The sequence below is a fragment of the Oryza sativa genome, chromosome 12 (assembly GCF_034140825.1).
Source record: "Oryza sativa Japonica Group chromosome 12, ASM3414082v1".
Taxonomy (NCBI): Eukaryota; Viridiplantae; Streptophyta; class Magnoliopsida; order Poales; family Poaceae; genus Oryza; species Oryza sativa.
Genome location: NC_089046.1, coordinates 13,363,027 through 13,379,405, shown reverse-complemented (window position 1 = coordinate 13,379,405; position 16,379 = coordinate 13,363,027). Strand labels below are relative to the sequence as shown.

At 36.2% G+C, this 16,379-nt stretch overlaps 2 long non-coding RNA genes across 4 annotated transcripts; one reads left to right on the top strand and one right to left on the bottom strand.

The window, feature by feature from the left end:
* Positions 1 to 9,760: 9,760 nt before the first annotated feature.
* On the bottom strand, positions 9,761 to 11,364 carry LOC9267877 (uncharacterized). Its single transcript, XR_001542052.2, has 2 exons — positions 11,030 to 11,364; positions 9,761 to 10,049 (listed from the first exon to the last, which is right to left on the bottom strand). It is a non-coding gene; the product is annotated as an uncharacterized lncRNA (long non-coding RNA).
* Positions 11,365 to 11,693: 329 nt separating this feature from the next.
* On the top strand, positions 11,694 to 14,747 carry LOC107279747 (uncharacterized). 3 transcript variants are annotated; one of them, XR_010738182.1, is made up of 5 exons: positions 11,694 to 11,944; positions 12,090 to 12,399; positions 12,697 to 12,761; positions 13,483 to 13,591; positions 14,472 to 14,747. It is a non-coding gene; the product is annotated as an uncharacterized lncRNA (long non-coding RNA). The 3 variants fall into 3 exon arrangements; XR_001542058.3 differs by lacking the exon at positions 14,472 to 14,747 and having other exon boundaries at positions 13,483 to 13,892; XR_001542059.3 differs by lacking the exon at positions 14,472 to 14,747 and having other exon boundaries at positions 11,699 to 11,944; positions 12,090 to 12,423; positions 13,483 to 13,810.
* The last annotated feature ends 1,632 nt before the right edge of the window (positions 14,748 to 16,379 follow it).

Below are 16,379 nucleotides of genomic sequence, written 5' to 3'. Positions count from 1 at the left end.
AAAAACAATCTCATAAATAGGTGTTAAAGTCCATTAAACATTCTATAAATATTTCTAAATCGTTGTATGACATTAGAGAAACATCGATCCATTGGTTTCCAATTAAATCTGGACACATTAATTTACATCGTTATTGGATCATTTTTTTAATAAAAAAACACCCCAAACCATCTTCCCTTCCTCTCTTCCTCTCCATCCCTATGGGCGTTTTGCCAAGCTGCTACTTATCTCACTTAAATTAGAAAAGATTCTAATAAATCTGAGAAAAAAATATAATATCCAACCATTGATTTTGGCTTAAACTTCAACACATTATTTTATGTCGTCAGATCAATCATTTTTTTTCTAAAAAAAAGAAACATACCAAACCTCCCTCCATCCCCGTCCCCATGCAGTGTGCAGCGTTACTTTTCTTTGTTTTTTCCGTCTCTATGATAATTAAAATTAAAATTATTTTTATGGGCAAAGAAAAGACCACAAATGAATCTCCATCTATTAGGTCTAGCCGGCTATTATTATTTTTAAGTGGAAACAATAACTTAATACCGATATTGACTATATTTAAGTGCTAACTTTTATAAAAAAAATTACTTTATGAACCCACATCCATATTGAAGCCTCTACTTAATAAAGATAAAATTTGCTACAGGACATAAAAGAAGTGTAGTTAGTTGAGAGACACTGAAAGAACATATATATATATATATATATATATATATATATATATATATATATATATATATATATATATATATATATATATATATATATATATATATATATATATATATATATATATATATATATATATATATATATATATATATATATATATATATATATATATATATATATATATATATATATATATGGCAACATATCCAATGTATACAGGCCCTCACGTGTACACACGTGCACACCAACTAAAAAATATCACCAAAAAATCTAAAAAATCATACACATACTTTCAATTGTATTACACCTAGGGTTAAAATCTTAACGTCAAATTCATTGTATTTTAGCCGTAACAAAAAAAACAAAAAATCTGACAGTTTTAAGGTTGCAATTTTGTCAGAATTTTATCTTTTTTGTTATTCTCTATGTAGAATGAATTTGAAGATGCGACTTTGCACGTAGATGTAATACTACTAAAAGTACATATATGAATTTTCTTAGAATTTTTTGTGATAATTTTTAGTTGGTGTACACGGTGTGTACACGCGAGGGCCTGTGTGCATAGGATACGCTGCCTACATATATATATATATATATATATATATACATATATATATACATATATATATATATATATATATACATATATATATACATATATATATATATATACATATATATATATATATACATATATATATATATATATATATATATATATATATATATATATATATATACATATATATATATATATATACATATATATATATATACATATATATATATATATATATATATACATATATATATATATATATGCTATGGGATAAAAAAATGGTAATTAGCTGTTGGATACCCGTGGCATTATTTTTTTATATCCAAAGAAAAGGGAGAGAGAAACAATCGTGAAAGTATGATTTTGCCCCTTCCTGCCATATGCGGCTCGCATATAGGTCTGACGCCATTGTAGTCACGACATGGAATGTGGAGGATATGGTAGCGTGGCGTGGCGCGGCTGCGAGACCGACAACAATAGCCTGCGCTCTGCGGCACCCTGCTCGACATAAATCAGGAGGTGCTCCATGTTGTGCTCACCCTCAAGCGCGGTGTGTGGCGGAGCATCGACACCGGCATGGCCCTCGTGCAGCAGCGACGACGAGTGCGGGAACGACATGGAGCTACGGGCCCAGGCGCACGGGCCCTCCTTGAAACCCCCTCCCCTCTCTAGAAACCCCCTCCCCTCTCTAGATAGCCACCTCACCGGCGGCGGGTCCGGTTGCCGCGTCAAAGGTGTATGCGAGCCGGACTTGGTAGGCAAGGGGCAAAATTGTACTTTTGTTATTGTTTCTCTCTCCATTTCTATTGGACATTATAAAATAATGTTGCGGGTGTCTAACAACTAAATACCAGTTTTTTCGATATCCTATAGCTGATACGCATTCTTACGGTGTCCCTAGCTATTTACATTTTTTAATGTACTGTAGCAAATTTTACCCTAAATAAAATAAAATACTAAAATTGCTCACTAAAAATCCAAGTATCCCACCTTAATTTTTTATAAAACTGGTAGACCCATTACTTATATCCCGTTAGACATCTAACAACTTTCTATCAACTTAATTAATTTTATTCTCAACGAGTATACAGGAGCTATTTACCCATACATTTTGATATTGATGCTTTTATGAATAAATGATCATTTTAGGAGATAAATACATAATCTTGAGATGATCATATCATCTAAATTATATATATATTATATATATGATCTATGAAGTCACGTGGCCAGTTGAACAACATACCGATCATACTAAGCATGTTGGTTCCACCAAGGAATCTTAAGAGCAAAACAACCATGATGTGGCCTCAATAATATATAAGCCAATTCCAGATAGGAATTAAAAGACCGTATCCATTTACTTTTCGGATAAAACTTGCTATAGTATATCGCGAATTTGTGACATAGCATAGAACAATCTAGAAACGTGTAATTATTACATGATGCTCCAGTTCAGTGGTAATTTGCTAAGAAAATACTATGGCCTCTATTTTAAATTTTCTTACTCAGTTGGAGCGAGATAATTTAGAATGGATGCCTTTACCCCATGCCAGGTTGTAAGATCAACCCACTTATATTGTCATCCCGAATTACATAGATCAAAGCATTTCAAGATGCTTCATAAAGTGGATTTGTCCAAAAAAAATGAAGATAAAAATAAATGAAAATTAAACAAAATTTATCTAATTTTAAATTTCTTTTTGTTGGGTTTATAACCCATTCTAAATAGAAGTATCCAAACATTTTACTAGGACTAACCAAATGAATATATTTAAAATTTCAAATAGAATTTAAACAAAAAAAATTGGACATTCATAGGAAACACATCAATTTAGAATTGAAAGAACACGGTTTTGAAGTAATTTTAGTTCACAATTTATATGTTTGCAAGTAACCAACGTTTCAAAGCACGTTAAATAAGTTAAATTTTAGTTTATAATAATTTTTGATATAAAACCATCCACACATGGACATTCGTAATAAAATTTTACGCACGTGCCCGTGCATATGCGCGGGCTACCTTCATAGTTCAATATAATAGTATAATTTTATCAGTTTTGATTCAAATTAGTAAATTATAGATTTCAAACTTTCCAGTTTCCAAGGATGAGGACCCGAGACACAGTTGAGAAGTAAGAACGCCGCTCGCCGCGGGTGCGCCGCTTGCCTCGCTGCCTCGCTAGGGCCAGGCCTCGCGGCATCAGCACCTCGCAGCCGCTCGGTGTCGGCGTGCGAGATGGCTAATACGCGACTGACACGTGTCACGCGCGGAGAGGAGGTGATGGACGGTGCGTACGGTACTTTTTTTTGGATGTACGGTTTCTTTTTTTTTTGTTTTTTCTGTTTTTTTTCTTACGTACATTTCCGGTTTTCTTTTTTTTTTCTTCCCGTATATTTTTCTGTTTTTCCTTTTTTTGCGTATGTATGTAAAGTTTGTATACATATAAATAAAAACTTTATATATACGTATACAAACTTTGTATATATATGTATACAAACTTTTGTATACGTATATACAAAGTATATATACGTGTATTTTTTTGATTTTATATATATGTATACCAACTTTGTATACAAATATATAAAGTTTGTATACATGTATTTTTTAGGTTTTTTATACGTACGCACACAAACTTTATATATACACATATATCTTTTATATATTAAAAGTGCATACATATAAAAAATTATGTCTATATACGCACGGCGTGCCGCTAGGTCTGAGCGACCGGGCCTCGCGGCCTTGGCGCCTCGCCGCTCCACTTGGAGACGCCGGCGTTCAGTTCAGGGACATTATTGTGCTTGCCCCAACACATCCCAGCATCCACAACTCAGCTCTACGTAGATACTGTACGTCATACCGTCATATCGCCGGTCCGCCTTGTACTCATGCAGACGACCGAAGATCGTGCGTGTCACAAGCGACGCCAGTACGTTTCTTCTCCATCAAAATTTATGGCCATCTGCTGTTCCACGCAGCTATTGATCGGACGGCGCCGTCAATTACACGTACTGACGTACGCATTGCACGTACTATAACTTATTCTAGGCCATTTACTTTTTCTCTGCTACTCCAGCTGCATATGAACTCCCTTCGTCCCCTGATATAAGGGATTTTGACATTTTGCTTACACTGTTTGACCACTCGTTTTATTAAAAAAAATTGTACTAATATAAAAAACGAAAAATTGTGCTTAAAGTACTTTGGTTAATAAATTAAGTCACAAATAAAATAAATAATAAATCCAAAATTTTTAAATAAGACGAATGGTCAAACAGTGTAAGCAAAATGTCAAAATCCCTTATATTAGGGGACGGAGGGAGTATATGTAAATCTAATAATAGGAAAATAAGTTAGACTTCCGGTTTGTTTTTTCCGTCTTTTTGTACGCTGGTATTTTTGTCGGATTAGTTTTTTTTTTCACACGTGCAATTTTTTTTGTGTTTTCTGGTTTTTTTATCCATCTTTGTTTTGCGGTTTCCTGTGTCGTCGCGAAATCAATGTGCCTCCCCCATGCGTTGCAAAAATTGATTTTTCACTCCTCCCTTATTATTTTTTTCATAATTTTCCCTTTCAATTCGACTTTAATTAGTCAGATTTAATCTCCATTGCTTATGGCCGACCGGTGAGCTTCCCAGCCTTTTTATTCTAGGTTTTGTGAATTCTCTCCGATTTTGTGAAAACGGAAATAGCAGATCGAGCGGATCAAGAGCCCTCTGGCATCATACTGGCACGAGATTATTCTCCCAATGTTGAAGACAGCGGTTAGTTATGCGAGTTGAGCTAACGGCTCCGCTGTGGGCTAGGTCAAAGAGAGGAAACCGAGCGGAGAGAGGTATGGACTGAAAAGTAAAAAAGAAATGAGCTTCGGCCCAAAACCAAAGAAGATTTTTTATTAACTTTTTCAATTATAATATATAGCGATCCTAATATTTTTTTAATTTATATATACTAGAAAAATGTCCGTGCGTTGTAACGGTGAAAAAATTCTAATGATAATATACGTTTTTCATGAATAATTATGTCAATGACAATATTTGTATTTTAATGAGCAGCTTGTTTTTTATAAACGGTGTTTTTTCTTGCGCGATTTTCTCAAACCATTCAGAAATGGCGCATTTCTTTCTAAAAGTTTTTTTCTAGCATGTTTTTTTTTGCTTTTTTATTTACAACGAAAACCATATTTTTCTCCCTTTTTTGCTTTTCTTTTCTCGTATGTATTTTGCCTTTTTTTACAATTATTTTCTCGCGCGTTTTTTTGCTTGTTTTTTTTTCAAATGTTCTTTTTTTGCTTTTTATCAATACATGATAATATATGACGAAATAAAAGCTATGTAGTATGTGGCAAAAAATCGATGGATCATATCCGACTCAGAGCGATTTTTTTTAATAGACGGTGTTTTTTTCTTGCACGGTTTTTTAAAACCATTTTTTAGAATGGCGCGTTTTTTCTGTCAATATTTTCCTCTCATGTTTTTTTTAAAAAAATTACCGACGATGGAAATAATTTTTCTTGCGTGTTTTTTTTATTTTTTTTGGAAGATGGAAAGCCTTCTTAGCATGTTTTTTTGAGCTTTTTTCTGACTTTTTTCTCACGCGTTTTTTTTGAATCGTTTTTATTTTCTCTTGCATTTTCTCTTTTTAAATAGTTAGATTATATTAGAGATAGAGAAGAGATATATATTGATTAGAAATCAGACTTTGTTTCGCCCTTTCCATTTTTTTCTCGTGTGCATTATTTATTTTATACGAACCAACTTTTATTTTTTACGAACCTTTTTTTCGCCACTTTCTTAGGGAATCGGACAACTTTTTTAGATGTTTTGGTTTTTTTTGCCTTTATAGGAATCAGACTTTTTTCCCGTTTTTTAAGGAACCGAATCTAGTATTTTTTTCACCACTTTTTTTTTGCATTTTATAGGAATCGGATTTTTTTTCCGTTCGGCTCTATGGTTTTTTTTTCGTCACTTAGGGGAAACAGAACTTTTGTTGTTGTTTTTCTTTTTTTTTGCAGCTTTCCTTTTTCTTTTTATGCACCTTTCTGCTTTTGTTCTCACTTTTATTATTACTTTTAACAAAAACGACCTCAAGAATTGCAAGATTATAGGGACTCAAATGTAAATATAAAAATTACAGGGACTCAAATACAAAAGTACAAACCCAAAAATTAAAATCATATAAAAATGGAATGCTCTCGACCTGTAGGTTTTGTTTTTGTAAACAGATATTCAATCCCGCACATCATTTTGTTTCATCAAGATGTATGAGATATCATGGTATAGATTGAAACTGAGAGGAGTGGTGGAGTGGCTCCTTTTATTTTTCGTTTAAGGGGGAATCGGATCTATAGTCGGACTTTTTTTTTTGTTTCTGAGAGGGAATCGGATAGGAGTCGGATTTTTTTATTATTTTTTTCGCTTTTTTTCCTTTCACCCGGTTTTTTTTATTGGAAAATTATTTTTGGGGAATTAGACAAATTCATTTATTCCGCGATTTTTCTTTTACCGCGTCAGATTTGGTTTTTCTTTTTTTCGCACGTTTTCTTTCGCCCTGTCTTTTTTCTTCGCCCTTTTTTTCTAGATAGGACAGATTTGCAGATTTGGTTTTTCTTTTCTTTTTTCGCACCTTTTCTTTCGCCCTGTATTTTTTGATCGGACAATTTTGGTTTTTTTTCACCTCTTTTTTCTGGACGTTTTCTTTCGCCCGATTTTTTAGATCAGACAATTTTGGTTTTTTTTCGCCTCTTTTTTCTGGATTGGACATATTTGGTTTTTCTTTTTTTTTTTCACGTTTTTTCGCCCGGTTTTTTTTATCAGATAAATTTGGTTTTTTTCGTCCGGTTTTTTTGACGGACGATGCAAGCACCATTTGATAGTGCGACACCTTGAAAACCTCAAATCTATAAAAATCAAGTCTAATTTGATATATTAACAAATAGGTAGAACCGAGTCTAATTTGATCAATTAGCATAGGATTTAGGATTTAGTTTTAGAATTATTTTTCGAGCCTACTTAAGAGTTTATCCAACGGACTTCAATTTGAAAAATGTGAGCCACATTGTTTGATCAAATTTGCTTTCGGTCTAGGTCTTCCCAAGCCGGCCCAAACTTGGGCTGGCCCATCTTCGGTGAGTTGAGTCAATTTGACGGCCCGCAAGGTGAGCAGCTGAGCGCGGCTGACATATGCGGGGACGGTCCGATGCACTTCCGCAGCCCATTGGGCACAGCATAATCAACGGCGGCGACGGCCTGACGCTAGGCGAATCTGAGTCGTTCGATCTAATGGATGGCTCCAATCGTCCCCACACCGGATGAAGCGCCGACCGGGGAGAGGGGCAAAACCCTAACTCCCAAATCCCTCTCTCTTGATCCCATTTCTCTCCGGCGACGAGCGAGCGGAACGACGGTGGTCCGGCAAGCTGGTGCGTGCGTGCAGCGACGACCGCTGAGCGGCTCCTGCTTCGCCGGCTGGGGGGCGCACCCGAGGGCGGCGCAAAGCCGTGCCACGATGTCGGCGGTCCGGCTAGGTGGGCATGCAAACGGCGATGAGCACCGAGCGGCCTGGACCTCGTCGGCGGCAAGGGCGACGCCAAGCTGACGTTTCCCGTCTTTGGCAAAGGACGGTGGAGGGGTGCTCTAGAACAGCGCACGCAGGGAACCTGACACGACTGCGAGGAGGTGAAGGTGCGGCGGTGCCATTTCCCGGAAAGCTTCGGTGAGCTTAGGGGCTTCAAGTCCGATAAGTAACCCGAACCCTTAGCTTAATTGATTTGGATTTGACTCTTATGGTTCTTACACGAAATTAGGGTTCTTCGAATTTAGAGAATTTTGTTGGGAAATTTCAATATATTTTATTCCCTCTTTTCAAGTTAGGGGAGTTACAATATCGTTTATCCTCTTTTAATTTTGGGAACTTCAATCTAGGTTATCCCTTTGCTCAATTTCGTTTTTTTTTTGTTTTGGCTGGCGTTTCATCGTGCGTGCGGGGATGGAGGATGTTTTTTTCTTTTTTATAGTAGAAGTTTTTTTTTCTCTTTTTTTGTTTTTTATAGTAGGAGTCGGATTTTTTTTTAGAGTCGGACATTTTTTTTTGCGATGGAAGTTTTTTTTTCTCTTTGTTTTTTTGTTTTTTCTCTCTCTTTTTTCCACCGGAGGATTGGGATTTTTTTTTCCGACCTTTTGTTTTTATCGCTTTTTTCCGGTCTTTTTTTTCACCTAGTTTTTTTTCTCCCGTTTTTTTAAGGATCGGACAGATTCCTTTTTTATTTCTTTTCGCCCCTTTTTTTACCGCGGGATCGGATTCATTTTTCTTTTCCTTTTTTTCGCGATTTGGTTTTTCTTTTCTTTTTTTCGCCCGGTTTTTTGTCCGGACAATGGAAGCACCTTTTATTTTTCAAGTAGTATATATATATATATATATATATATATATATATATATATATAGTAAATTTGTTTGGTGCTCCATGGTGCCCGGGCACCATTGTTGAAATTGAGTATATACCCAATTCAAATGAGTATGAAACTTTTTCAATTACCTAGGTATTAACATTAACTACTTTACTAACTAGTTTAAAGCAAGTTTGAACTGAATTTGAACTTGTTTTTGTTAGATTTTGATTATAGGTATATAGCATCCATACATATAGTTAGGTATGTAATCATGTATTGTGAAATAAAGTTAAATTTGAGTTGTTTTGTTGATAAGTATAGGTATGAATCAAATTATTATAACTAGGTATATACTCACAATTTAAAAATTTTGAAAAATTTGAGTGATTTTGTGCATTAGATACCATGGTGCCCGGGCACCATGGTGCCCCATATGAGTGTCCTATATATATATATATATATATATATATATATATATATACACACACACTAAACCGCACCTAGGGTGCGCTATAACTAAAACGCTCCTCTCACGTACACCCCCACCCCCACCCCCCACCCCATGCAGCCCGCACAAACACTCACCCATCAGCCCACACAAAAAAAATTTTCGTTAAGTAAATCCGTTACTATCCGTAGTTTTAGTTCGATAAGTAAACGAGTTACTATCAAGTTCTCCACATCATCAATCCCGCAGAACTAGGCTGCACCTTTTTTCTTTTCTCTTTTTTTTTATTTCCTCCCGCACTTTTTTCGTGATTATCCCATCAGTAACAAGATTACTAAGTTTATCAGCCACTCAGAAAATGAGTTACTAACACTCAAACGCTCCCAAATTGATTCCTTCCCTCAGTAAATGGATTACTCCGAGGTTATTTTCGGCCCTTCTCAATTTGGTTCCTCCTCTCAGTAAATGAATCACTCTCAGAGTCTAATTTGGTTCCTCCTCTCAGTAAATGAATCACTCTCAGAGTCTCAGGTCGTTCTCAACTCTTCACTTAGTAAATAAATTACTTACGATAGTAGTATTCCTAATTGTTTCGTATACCTTCTCTTATTAAATAAATTACTTAGAATTAACTTATTGGTATCGCCACGAGATTTCTCTTAGTAAATAAATTACTCTTACACCGATGGTTCTCACATAACATATTGATCTTGCCACAAAGTTTCTCATAGTAACCAAGTTACTATTACACTGATAGCTCAACAACATATTGTCTCTTAGTAACTAAATTACTATTAAATCGATGCTTCTCAACATTCCGTTTGAAACATGCGCAAACTTTGGCTTGCTGTGCCAAGTCTCCCCAGAATCTGTGCTTTGCCTCATTATCGTCGTCACCACCATGAAGCCATCCTTGCCGTCACTCCTCCCTGGACCTGACATGCACCAACGCAGTTGACAGGAGGACACCACTTTCTGCCTCTCCGGATGAGGAAAAAATTCAGAGAGCCTCCTAATCATGTTATGCTTTTGCTCAAGAATAATGTGTAGTTATAAAACTGAAATATCAGGTACGCTCCTAATTTATCATGTTGTTGCTAGGAAATTGAAATCACAGAGCATGACAACACAAACAGAAAGATTAGTCTGAATGGCACATCAACAGCTAGAGGGAGCACGTAAAAGAAAGGAGTATAATTTCTCACAGTAAGTTTGTTTCCCACTTAAATATCTGAACAAAAACGGATCCAGAATTACAGGTAGAATGAAACAAAACTGAAAATTGCATTTGATTTCCTCAATAATTGCAGATGCTATGTATTAAAAATGCACAAGGATATGAACGGAAACAAAATGATTATGGAACTGGAAGCAAAACAGCCAGCAACTATATATTTTCAACTGGCCTGACTCAACAAATTTGTGAAATTATTATGTTCAGCTCAGTCACACAATAAAAATAGGAAAAGGTGTTTCCAGATGCTAAAACATCACTGCACAGGTGCTAAAACATCACTGGGTTGAACTTTGGGTTAATTGAAGTGTATAGCTTAATTTAACCCAGTGCAAATTAAAGCGCAGCAAGGAAGATGCAACTAGCCAAACAGGAACAAATTGATCCACGATGGATCAATGGGACATGCATGTACATTATACAAACTCACGAAGGAACACAAGCAATCAACACATATCTGGCGCCGGCAAATAAGCTGCAATTAGTTGACCTAACACAGCAGCTGTGCTTCCTCCAAAGAAAGGCAGAAGCTATAGCCTATAGAGATCAATCGAGCAGACAGATCATGTAGCAAAATAAAACACCAACTAATTGCGCAATCTAACACTCGATCGAGGGCACGTATGTGTACGTGCAGACGGGTGGATTCAGATCAATTCAACGATAGTATCAAGATTAGATTAGAGTGAGTAAAAAGCCAAGCGATCGAACAAACATGCACCATTCAACTGCTCCACCGAGCGCCATGACCGTCGCCTCTCCTCCTCGCCGCCACTGCAAATTGGATGTCAGCACTCCAGTCCCGGACCGCAGGCCGCCGTGGAGGATTGGGACAAGGGGCTGCACGGTGGAAGAGACGACGACGGCGTAGAATTGCTATGGAGGAGGTGGCGGCGTGGATACTGCTCTCCTCCATGCATTGTCGATCTCGAGATCCATAAAAAACGGAAAATTGAAAAGAGAGAGGATAGTGGGGGTAAAAAAAATAGATAGGCAGACGTGCGGGAGGGAGGGTGGAGGGTGTTGGGGGGGGGGGGGGGGTGGGGGGCGGGGGGGGGGAGCGCGGGGGGGGAGGGGGGGTGGGTGGGTTTTAGGTGTACTATACCCCATGTGTAGTATAGTGTGTGTGTATATATATATATATATATATATATATATATATATATATATATATATATGAGAAAATGATTCTGTACTCCCAGGAGTACGTAAGGCCCCTCGCATCATCCATGCTACCGGGTCTCATCCTAGAATACCCGCTTTGATTTTTCGTTTTTAAAAACAATAACAAATAACATGCATGATTCTTAATTATCCCATTCTTTTCGGATCAACAAACTGTCCACGTAATTAAATCAAATGACTAATCCTAGCGTACTACTCCCAGCCATTCAACGTCGCCACGAGCGGCGGCTAGCTCTCGTCCCTCCTGTACCAATCGTCGTCGGCGGTTGTGGTGGCATCTCCGACGAGATTCCCTGGTGAGGTCGTACGTGCTCCACTTCTCCCCGTCGACGGCGAATGGAGTGCAGTTTCTAATCCTCGGCGGATCCATCGAGGAGGTAGACAAGTAGTATAGTCTTCTTCTGAGTTGATCTGAGTCCCTCCCATCCAGATCAAATCTTCGATGGTGCTGGTAATACAAGTCCTTTGTTGTAGACCGAAAAGATTCCCTGAATCACTTCGATTAATTTTTCTGCTTAATTAGATCCATTACTTCTCGTTTGTTTGATCCGAGGCCCTTTGTATGATTAGGCATATAATTTCTTTGTTGCATGCAGTGTCGTAGATTCGAGAACCATGCATGCACGTGCTGGCCGGCTGATCGGCAAAACCCCTCGCACAGCAGTGGTGGCGCCACTCGATCTCCATCGTCGGCCGGCGTTCCCAGAAGGCGCAAACGGGCGGCGTCAACTCATCCTCCCAGCCCTCACCCTCAGCGTTCCCAGCCGAGTGGTGCGCGGCCGCTGCGTCAGTGCAATTTGTTTTCTGGACCGGCGAGAGCTCCGGCAGATCAACCCCATTGCGCCACACTGAAAATTGCAATATACTCCACTATTTTGCTGACAGTCTTATGCTTCTACAGTGAAGGTACCAATCAATGAGCTAACTAGTGTAAGTACATATTTTTAGGTATTAATACACTGTTACTAGATAGTATATACTGATTTTAAACTAAAAACAGTATGCACAGCTACTAAACTAAAAACAATATACACTGGTACAAACTTAAAAAAAATGGTATTTACTGACGTGGCCAGTACATACTGTTTTTTAGTTTAAAAACAGTATATACTGCTACTAACATAAAAAATATTATATACCGTCTTTAAAAACTATCAGCACAAAGATAACATATTTGATTGCTCCATTAATTCACAACGGCAGCCGTACATGCTGGTGATGAACATGTTTCCGGATGACGCAAACCAAGAAGCCGGAAGAATGAAATGGTATGTGACAAATGAAACCAGACTAATGAACCACTATGCATAACATCGCTATGAGCATTTGCCAGTGAACCAGTATCAGTATGTGATCCTGATGGGCATGTATTAGTATATATAATATACTGCTACTACATTAAAAAGTATATACTGCTTAAAACAAATTAAATATGGGTTTATACTACTTCTAACTATGAAAGTAGTATACATATAATGGATTAAAAAAAGCAATACATACTGGAATAGAACAGTATATACTGAAAACAAATAGTATATTCTACTATAAACAGAACAAAATATGTAATACTGAAAAAATATAGTATATACTAGTTAAAAGAGTATATACTTGTACTAACTAAGAAAAAAGTATATATAAAATTTTGAATGTCGCCATTCCTCACCGTCCGGTGTGCATGCATATGAAAATTTGAAAAAAAAAAAAAGAACACAACCGACATGCATGCAGAAATTTGAAAACAATTAAACATTATTTTTTAAACCCAACTATTCATTACCAACTAATGGATATCCAATAAGGAGGAGGGAGTATGTACACCCAGGTGTACAAAACAGCCGTCACATATATATATATATATATATATATATATATATATATATATATATATATATATATATATATATATATATATATATATATATATATATATATATATTACCTTGAGCCTTGAGTTAATATTATACACTTACAACTGGGTATTTGCTGTAGATCTTGAGAGCCAACGTACTGCAGGCCGTTGAGGCTGAGATGGGCTCTCTCGGGATGGATATGGCTCTTCTTCTCTCTTGACGAGTAAAAATTAAGAAGACACCACTAGGTGATGAATTTCGATTTTTGCGAGTTTAAAGAAGACAAGGACTTTGATGAGTATATCTATGTTCAGATTTATCCAGATTTATTGATATAATTATAATTAAGAATACATATAACTATGCTAGATTTCTAGTTTGATGAACATAAAAACTGTATATAAGGTTGCGTTTAGTTCCTGAAAAAAGTTGGAAGTTTGGGAAAAGTTAAAAGTTTGAAAAAAAAAGTTGGAAGTTTATGTGTGTAGGAAAGTTTTGAATGTGATAAGATATGATAGAAAGTTAGAAGTTTGGGGTAGTTGGGAGTGAACTAAACACGCCCTAACTTGATGACCGCCGGCATGCATGTGCGCGTTGGTGCTGGCATCAGCGCGTGTATATACGTACTAAAAAAATTGGGACTTGATAGTGGAGTGGTGGCTGAACCACCACGACGACTAATCCCTTTTATAAGGAGTATACATAGAGTAGAACGAGTATTGCATGAAATGGTTTGCAAGTATAGTGGGGGTCCTATTTGTCAGGATAACTTTGTCCAAAATCAAACACTTTAACCTTTATAATATTTTTTTCATAAATTTATATAGTTTAATATTTCAGAGTCACCAGAATAAGTACTTTTATAGTATAAAATCACATATTGTTGTGGTTATAATGCAAAATCAGTCGTTTGTACGGGCGAGAGTTAAAGCGATTTAAAAACTAATGTTTAAAAAAACTACGCTGAAATATCTTAAAATCAATATGGAAATTCATTTTTTTTTACTTTGGATTTGGTTTAATTATTACAGCAACCGATATGTCCTCGAGTGTATACTTCATCAGTAGAAATATGTTGCAGTATAATCTTGGGAAGCTAACCTGCTTTTGTTTTTTTTATCAAAATAGGTTACCCCACACTCTGATGTGCGAACCAATGTGTATATGGAGGAAAAAAAATGTCGCTAGAGTCCACACGTACATACAATTATCAGCAACAAACGCTAGGGAATCCAATGCCAATTCTATATACAGTTTGTACTCCTACTAATATACTTCCTCATTTTTAATAGATAGACTGTTGACTTAGGCACATTTAACCATTCGTTTTATTTTTTAAAAAATACTAATATACTTTCTCCATTTTTTACTAGATGATATTGTTGACTTAGGCACTTTGAATCATTCATTTTATTTCAAAATATTGTGCAAATGCATAAGATATAAATCATACTTTAAATAATTTTAGTGATAAAACAACTCACAACAAAATATATGGTAATTATGCAATTTTTTAGTAAGAAATTGTCAAACGTATATTCAAAAGTCAATGGAATCATCTTTTGAAAAATGGAGGTAGTATCACTTTTATATATGAACTAGTAAGGTAGCCCACGCATTCGCGCGGGCATGTGTCATACGCTAAGTTTGAGATATTTATAAGGGCAAAATATTAAACTGAGAACATCTACCATAATTTCTCCATAAATTGTTTCATCAGCATTAATTGCTTTTATAATTTTCTAACCTATTAGTTTTATATTGTATCATATTTAAATAATATCTATAAGCAATTATTTATAATTTTCTTTATCATTTGAAATTAAGGTAGACTTATTTTAAAAAAAAACATGTCAACGAAAGTAAAAATAATGTGTTTTTGAAATTGCATATCTATTATCATAGTTCATTAAATGATTAATTAGGTGGAACATGAAGCTCCACTAAATTTTTGGGTTTACATAGTCTAATATAATTGATGTAGTTTGAAAGGCGATCATATATAAACATTTCATGTAGAGTGGGTGAGAGGCTCCATGCAGCCTAACATGAATACGATAACGACGAAATATAATTGCGCGGTAATATTTTGAAAATATCATGTACCACGAATACATTCTTATTTTTTTATGTAAGATAGATCTAACGATATAACTAATAGTTTACCGGTTTAAAAGGCATAGGAGTATTGAAAAAATGTAGCTTAAAAATTATGGTTGTTTTAATATCCAATGTTATTGCGAAGTGACCCTGGTGGAGAAACCCTTTGTAGTCCCGGTTCGTAACCCCCCTTTAGTCCCGGTTTCCAAACCGGGAGTACCAATCCGGGACTAAAGATCGCTATCTTTAGTCCCGGGTGAAATAACCGGGAGTAAAGATCGATCTGTAGTATATATATATATATATATATATATATATATATATATATATATATATATATATATATATATATATATATATATATATATATATATATATATATATATATATATATATATATATATATATATATAAACCATGCAGCAACAGGGCCATGCAAAAAAAAAAAAGGTCAGCTCGATCTTTAGTCCCGGTTGGTAACACCAACCGGGACTAAAGATGGCTCAGCCGGCCACGTGGCTGAGCCATCTTTAGTCCCGGTTGGTGTTACCTGGTTTACCGAGTTCGTACATGTATTTCAATTCCGCCTTTTCTATTGGTTCAACTCCTAGCAAATGATCCGTAGTTAGACCGGTGTCAATAATAAATTCTTCTATCGTCATGTCTTTCCCGGTCACCAACGGCTCGATCTCCTGGTTTGGTTGCTCTCCAAGCTGAGGGACTGGTTTGGACTTTCCAGAAGATGCTTTCTTCAGCGTTCGCTCATAGTCCGATAGCTTGATGGCCTCCTTGACAGGTGCAGACATACCCCTGAAGAAGTTCATGACACTAGGGTCTATAGGAATCTTCTTTTCTGGACTTCGAGGCTTGAATTGTCTCTTGACTTCTGATGCAACGTAAGCGTCAAGCTCCTCTTGCGTGCAATCGTACCCCGGG